The sequence below is a fragment of the Marmota marmota genome, unplaced genomic scaffold (assembly GCF_001458135.2).
Source record: "Marmota marmota marmota unplaced genomic scaffold, marMar, whole genome shotgun sequence".
Lineage (NCBI taxonomy): Eukaryota > Metazoa > Chordata > Mammalia > Rodentia > Sciuridae > Marmota > Marmota marmota.
The window spans coordinates 31,008,831-31,016,655 of record NW_026000240.1 but is presented as its reverse complement, the minus strand read 5'-3'; positions in this window follow the sequence as shown (position 1 = coordinate 31,016,655).

Sequence of the window (7,825 nt, the reverse complement as noted above, 5' to 3'; positions counted from 1 at the left end):
ACTGTTGGTGCGACTAAAAATTAGTACAATTACTATGGAAATCAGTATGGAGATTCCTCAAAAGACTTGGCATGGAACTGCCATATGACACAGCTATGCCACTCCTTGGTATTTATCCTAACGAATTAAGGCCATCGTACTACAGTGACACATGCACACCCACGTTTATAGCAGCACAATTCACAATAGCCAAAGTATGGAACCAGCCTAGGTGTCCCTCAACAGATCACTGGGTAAAGAAGATATGTATATATTCACAAGTTTTATTAAGCTATAAAGAAAATGAAATTATGTAGGAAAATAATTATTACAGGAAAAGGGATGGAACAAGGGACCATTTATGATAAATGAAATAAGTCAAACTCAGAAGGTTTAGGGTCTTAGGCAAAGAAAGATGGAAGAGCATCTCATGAAAATCAAAGGGCGATCTATAGAGGAAAGAGACCAAGGGGTGGGAGATGGGGAAGGAGGAGGGAAGTGCAGGGGATTGATGTTGTTGTCCAATTAGATTGTTATATTTTGCATTGTGTGTGTGTGAATATACAACAAAATCCCACAGCTATCATACACCAATAAAAAAATGTGAGGAACAATGCAGACCTAGTTAAAAAAATTTAATATGATGCTATTTTTAAAAATAATTTGTGAATAATGTATTTTATGTTAATATGTATATTAGTGTCAGGCCTTAAGCAAAAAAATTCAATAATTAAGCCTAAAAAATTTGAAATTGCCTTCAATGTATTAGATTTATTATGCAGTAAAACACTGCTGTCCCTTATTTATCCTCTCTTTTGAGATGATGCCCTGGGAGGAAGCAAGCTTAACTTCCACCCTCAAAGAAGCCATCAAGATAGATTCCTAATGATCCTTTGATGTAAAATAAAACCCTCCTTAGACTGCAGAAGTGGCTATATTCAATTTTCCTGCTGTTTAAAAATGGCAATTTTCTTTCTATGGTGAAAAAAAGGCAAAAAAAAGAGAAAGAAATTTGTTTTACTATTAATATAGTAGGATAGTAGGATTCCACTTTCTACACATTGAATTTAGGGAATTCCAACAAAATAAGAATTAAACATAAAATTCTATCTTTTTTTTTTTTGGTACCAGAGATTGAACTCAGGGGCACTCAACCACTGAGCCACATCCCCAGCCCTATTTTGTATTTTATTTAGAGACAGGGTCTCACTGAGCTGTTTAGAGCCTCACCATTTCTGAGGCTGGCTTTGAACTCATGATCCTCCTGCCTCAGCCTCCCGAGCTGCTGGGATTACAGGCGTGAGCCACTGCACCCGGCCTTAAAAATCTATCATTTTAATGGACAAGTTTTATACACATTTGGAAATACCTGTGTGCTACAAACACATTTCTGGTTAGAAATTTCTTCTCACTTCTTTATTGCTTTTATTGTTTATTCTGTTGTTGGGAGATTAGAAAAACCTGAGTCCCAATAATATCAGTAAACAAAGAAAACAAAAGAGTATGAAGAATTGGCACCCAGAACTGTCATTTAGAACTGGGTACTGGTCTTAGATTGCTGTAGGTATGTAGGGGAAGCTGTATTTGGTTTTGCATCATAATCTGAAGTTAGAACCACAAAAAAATAAAATAAAAATTTAGGTCATGACTTTTCCTTTCAAAGGGTGTATTTCCAGATTCTGCCGCTTAAATTTTATGTTCCCCTTTCCCTGCCTCACCATTAGCCCCATCCTTACCTTCATTCCCATGCCCAGCAATGTAGGACAAACCCTGCACACAATCTCACAAACATTACATAGTCTACCTTGGGGAATGATCTCGATCAATCCAACTGTAGCAGGTCAAACGATGAAGGAAAGAACCGAGGCAAAGTTCTAGCTGACTTGAGAATTTTCTGTAGTGTCAGGTCACTGGGAATCGGGACAATATCTTGAGGATCTATAAGAAAGATTCAGACCCATGATTCCTGTAGTCAAATAGGGGAACACTTAAGAAACAATAGATTTGGGAACCAGCGCTCTGTCTTAGCCTTTCTCCATTCATTAGAACAGTAATGAATTTGAGCTAAGTTGTACCCAACTGCTATCGGCAAAGCTATGTGCTATTTTACTTGGTATACAACATTTATCCTCTACGGTGAACCTGTGAGATACATACTGTTAGATACTATTGTTATTTGTTTGATTATTTGATTAAACCATCTAAACTTAAACAGCAGCCATGAACAGAGAAGTTGTCCCCTGGGAAACCCTACGGGGGAACCTGAAATAGAAAGGGGACATGAAGGAGAACTGACAGTACTACTCCATCTCAGGCAGCTTGTACATGTTCTTTCTTCTACAAGAACCAAAAAGGTTATGATTATCAACAATCTACTGATGGAAAAACTGACTGCAGATGACTTAATGATGTTGCCCATGGTCTCAAAACTGGCTCATGGGATTTGAATGGAGCTTTGTCTGATTCCATTTTACCAAATGTCTGGAAATAGAGATACAGAAAACCATAACTCAACAGCTAGTTTTGCCAGCCCTGTTTTGTGATAGGGAACAGACAGATGTAAAAACATAAGGTTAAGGAAATAATTCTAGGAATAGGCCCACTGTGCTGACCCCCACAGCCTTTCTCTTGTAAAAAGCAATTTACCTGCAGCCCTGCCTGGCTTAATTGGACAGGATATGTTACATTCCTCAGCAAACTATCTGTTATCTGCAGGCAAAGAGCAGACCTGAAATGCAGATAAGAACACAAGTTACACTGAAGCAGGGGGCAACTTTTGTGATCCTTACACAGACCAGATCCCAGAACTCAGGGAGATAAGGATGATTCACCCTAACCATAAAATCTGCAAGAACAGGTTCCAATTAGAACCCATCAGCATAGGCCAGTGTGACCTATGCTGTAAGATATCTGTGTGATGGGGCTTTAAACTATGATGTCATCCTGATGTCAATCAAAAGTCAAGAGGTGAACCTACATGGGACTCTCTGAAAAATTTTCTGGGACCCCCCAATAAAACTGAAGGACAGGAGAGACACAATTTCTCTCCCATGAGAATTTCTCCTTTCCCCTTTTTAAAATCTCTTCTGTTAAACTCATGCCTGCAATTCGGAATGCCATTTCTGAAATCTTTATGGCCTGATTATAAGAATTGGGGTTAAGGGGGGGGGGCTTCACTACTTAGTTTCAGGGAAGGCCCATGCCCTGTAACATTTTGGACAAAAATCCAAGATTTGCCCTTTGTAAAGTCCGTAAAGAGTTTTGGATCCACAATTACATTCTTGTATCTGGTTTTAACCACTCAGGTCTAGATTAATAAGAAACCCAACCAGAATGACCTACACTCAGAGTGCCTTGATTTCAACTCTCTAGGAGACCCAGAGTATGCTGAATCTATCCTTCTCGGGGGTCCCACCTCTATTGAAATAAATGGAACATTTCAAGAGTTCGGATGGGAACTCACGGTCTTCTCAAACATCCCCATAAGAAAATAGCAGGAAATCACAGAGGAGGAAACAAAATAAAAGAATCAGTCCCCAGAAAGTCGCTCAAGATGAGAGAGCCTTGCCACTTGGAGTCCTAACTGTGACTTCTACCCCAAGGTAACTTTCAGAGGAGGGATGATCTGCATCTTCTCTCCCCTTGGACTTCACAGTTGCCTTGAACTCCTGAGTCAGCTTGTAGGCACCTGCTCATGAGACACCAACACTGCTTTCCCAGGTGGAATTATAAATAGCTGTGGGAGAAACAACCAGATTTTTTTTCATCACATGATTTGAAGTCATAACTTTGAGATTTAGGACAAAGGGGTGTGTGGGGGTGTGTGTGTGTGTGTGTATGTGTGTGTATTTGTGTATATGAGCATGCGCACATGTATACATGCAGATTTGTACGTATGTGTGCCTTGGTCCCTTGACTTTCTGTCCTCTTTTGAACAGATCTCAGGATTCATTTAGCAGATGACCTGCCCAGAGGTGGACAGAGCCTAACCTCCCACATCAAATGTTTGATCAAGGATAGGATCAAAGATAAGTCAGACAATTCAGAAAACTACTGAGCCCTCTTTGAAATAACAGCAAAGAATATTGATTTATAGTATTTTATGGGTGGCAAAATTCTTTCCCATCCACCACCACATTGAAATATATATATTTCAGTTTTACACATAAAGCAAACGAGGATCAAAGGATGGTCCCAAATCTCATAGTTCCTAAGTAGAAAAGACAATGTCTCCTCACATCTTAATCATCTCACTTCGAGTTTCATGTCCTCCTGCTATCTTCCCACAGTGCTTACCCCTGTCCTTCCAAGAGGCACAGTGAGAATAATGAAAGGGATGTACAGTCCCGGATAGAACTTTTCACCCTCCAAAGATTTCAGTGAACATAAAAATTAAAATCAGATAGCAGTCTTCCCACATGACAACGTTTTTCCCCTGTTAAACTGATTTTTCAAGTACCAAGGACACCTGTGATAGAACAAATTCATAGAACCAGAACATCAAATAAGAACAGGCCCATTCATCAAAGGTTATAGAGGAATGTCATCTCTCCTCCCACTCAGGGTACATCAGGATGCTAAATATTGTAGATGAAAAGCTCTAAGACAATTTTTCTACCAGTGCAGGAAACTTTACTCTGATGCTTTCATGTGAGTGGCAAAGATAAGAAAAAAAAAAGAGTGTGGTTATGTAGGTTTTTTGTTTTGTTTTACATTTACAACTATTTAATATAGCTGTGCATTTCTTCTCAATGCCTATCATGAAAGAAGAATGAAGATAGGAACTTCTGGAACCTCTGAGCAAACCAGATAGACCCCAAAAATGTAATGACTATTCTGAGAAATCTGTATGAGGACCACACCTTCAGTAACCAGAAGAAATAGAGTCTTCCAGGATTCTGTTATCACAGGAAAATAAATAGCAGTCTCAAGAGGAAGATGGCTTCAAAGATTCTGAAAGACCCTTCTAATGTCAATTTCAATGAGGCCTAATGAAGTAGTAATAAACTGCGGCAGAACACCTAGTGATCATGGACTGATGGATATGGGACTGGAAGTGTTGGAGGGTACAGTCAAAGCTAGAGAAAGGGCTGAGGGAAGGAAGAGATAACATGAGATTATAAAGACATAAGATTCCCATCTAGGTGACAGCCATATTAGTGCCCATAGAAATATGTGCTTTGTGGAGGCAAGAATGAGTTACTAATTCCTGTTTTGTAGGCTCAAACACATTTTTAGAGATCATATATGAGCCAGCTCAGTGGCACATGCCTTAAACCCAGAGGCTCAGGAGGCTAAGGCAGGAGGATCTTGAGTTCAAAGCCAGCCTCAGCAATTTAGTGAGGCCCTAAGCAACTCAGCGAGACCCTGTCTCTAAATAAAATATATTAAAAAAGGACTAGGGATGTTGCTCAGTGATGAAGCACCTCTGGATTCAATTCCCGGTACAAAAAAATAAAATAAAATTTTAAAAAATAAAATTATTTTAAGATAACTCAAAGAATCAGCTGATCAAATCAGATTAACATGAATCAGAGGTCTTACCCAGTCTCAAGGACTACTAATAATTTAAATCATAAAGATAATCATGGGGTACAGACGAAGAAAAGAGGGGCTTGTGACTTGATGCTGTCCCCCAAGTCTTCTCTTACCACATCAGACCACACTTTTCAGACCAGATTAACCTCTAAGTTACATGCATAATTCACATCACTTATAGAACTTGTCATTTCTTGATCCATTAGTGACATGGCTTACTTGCCACATTCGAGGGAGCCAAAATCCATAAATCCATATATCCAAGTTTGTTCAAAATAAAAATCCTAAATCCTGCTAGAAACATTCTATTGATAAAGACTCAGCTTATTTTCTAAGTCTATCATTATCATATTTACCAGATTTGACCAGGTCTCTTGCCTTCCTTCTTTTCCATGGATATCACTCTAAGATTGGATTTCAGTCCTCCTCCTGCTAATTCTTCCCTCCCTAGCACATGACTACATGTGAGATGGCTGCAAACGGTCCTTTTAGTTGGTCTTGACTTAGTTCTGGTAATTGACACCTTAGAACATTTCTCTGCTGGTGTCCTAATTCTGGACAGCACAGGCGTTAGAAGTAGAGAATCAACTTAGAGGGACAAAGATTTATTATTTACATCATTTTTCAGTTGATAACCATAATTTTTGTTTGTGTAACATTTGTACTCTACAGAGTATTTCCACTTGCTTCATTCCAACCAGCATGCAAGACAATCCTGAAAGACAAGTAAGGTAGATATTGGTTGAAAAGTGAGGAAACAGGTGTATCCATTAACAATTGGTAGAGCTGGATTCAGATCCAGGAGACCTTTAATTAGTTGGATTATTTGTTCTTTTGGTGTTAAGGGTTTTTTGTTTTTTTTTTTAGTTCTTTACATATCCTGGAAATTAATGATCTTTCTGAAGGGCAGGTGGCAAAGATTTTTTTTCTGTTTTGCAGGCTCTCTCTTCATGTTCTTGATTGTTTCCTTTGCTGTGAAGAAGCTTTTTAGCATCCCATTTGTTCATTCTTTTTTTAAAATTAGTTGCTCATGACAATATAATGATCTTGAAATATCATACATTTGATTCAAATGGGGTATAAATTCTCATTTTTCCATGTGTACAGGTTGCAGAATCATTGGTTATATGGCCACGTATAGACATAGAGCAATACTAGTGTCTATTTTATTCTGCTGCCCTTCCTAACCCTCCTTCCCTCCCCTTCCCTCCCATCACTTCTCTCTACCCAAACTACTGTGACACATTTCTCTCTCTTTTTTTTCTCTTCCCCCTCACATCATCATACATGTATTCTGTATAACGATGAGGGTCGCCTTCCATCTTCCGTGCAATTCCCCTTCTCCCTCCCATTCCCTCCCACCTCTCTTCCCTATTTAGTGGTAATCTTCTTCTCATGCTCTTCCTCCCTACTCTATTTTGAGTCAACCCCCTTATATCAGAGAAGACATTCGGCATTTGTTTTTTAGGGATTGGCTAACTTCACTTAGCATAATCTGCTCTAATGCCATCCATTTCCCTGCAAATGCCATGATCTTGTTATTTTTTATTTTTGATTTTACTTCTTGTGCTTTAGGGGTCTTGTTAAGGAAGTCAGTTCCTAAGCCAACATGATGGGGATTTGGGCCTACTTTCTAACTTCAGTGAAATATTTTAACAGATGGATTTTTAACCCCCAGTGGGTCTACTGGAATCAGATCCAGTTGAGACCTGACTTATACCTCAGGAACCTGAAGGTGGAAGTTGCTGCCCTTTCCATCACTCCACCTTATTGGAAGAAAACATTAAAGGTTGAACTCTGACCCAATTAACAAAGAGAATAACTAAGTGGCATCGTGTATCTTCTGATAATAGTATGTGGATGTTTTACTGCTCTGTTAATTAATTAGTGTTTGGTTTAATTGTTTTTTAATGTGATTTTTTGGCTTCAGTGGTGATTTTATATTGATGTTAAACTAAAAAAACAAACCCACAGACTACTTAATTAAAAAAAATCCATTATGGTAAAAGAAAGAAGACACACACACACACACACACATACACACACACACAAATTCTAGGTGTGCCCCAAGTGCATGCTCTGTTCACTGAATAACACTATAGGTGTTTTGAGAAACAGACTGTTTGGCCAGGGAAGGAAGAAAACTAACAATCTCCACATTTCTCTTAAACTCAGAGTGGTTTTCCTTAAACTCTGCTTGTACAATTTTTCTGTGTCCTGAATGTGGTAAGTATGCTGTGGTGGAGGATAGCTTTGGCGCCATGAATCTCTTTCTTTTTTTTTTTTTTTTTTTTTTTTTTTTTTTTTT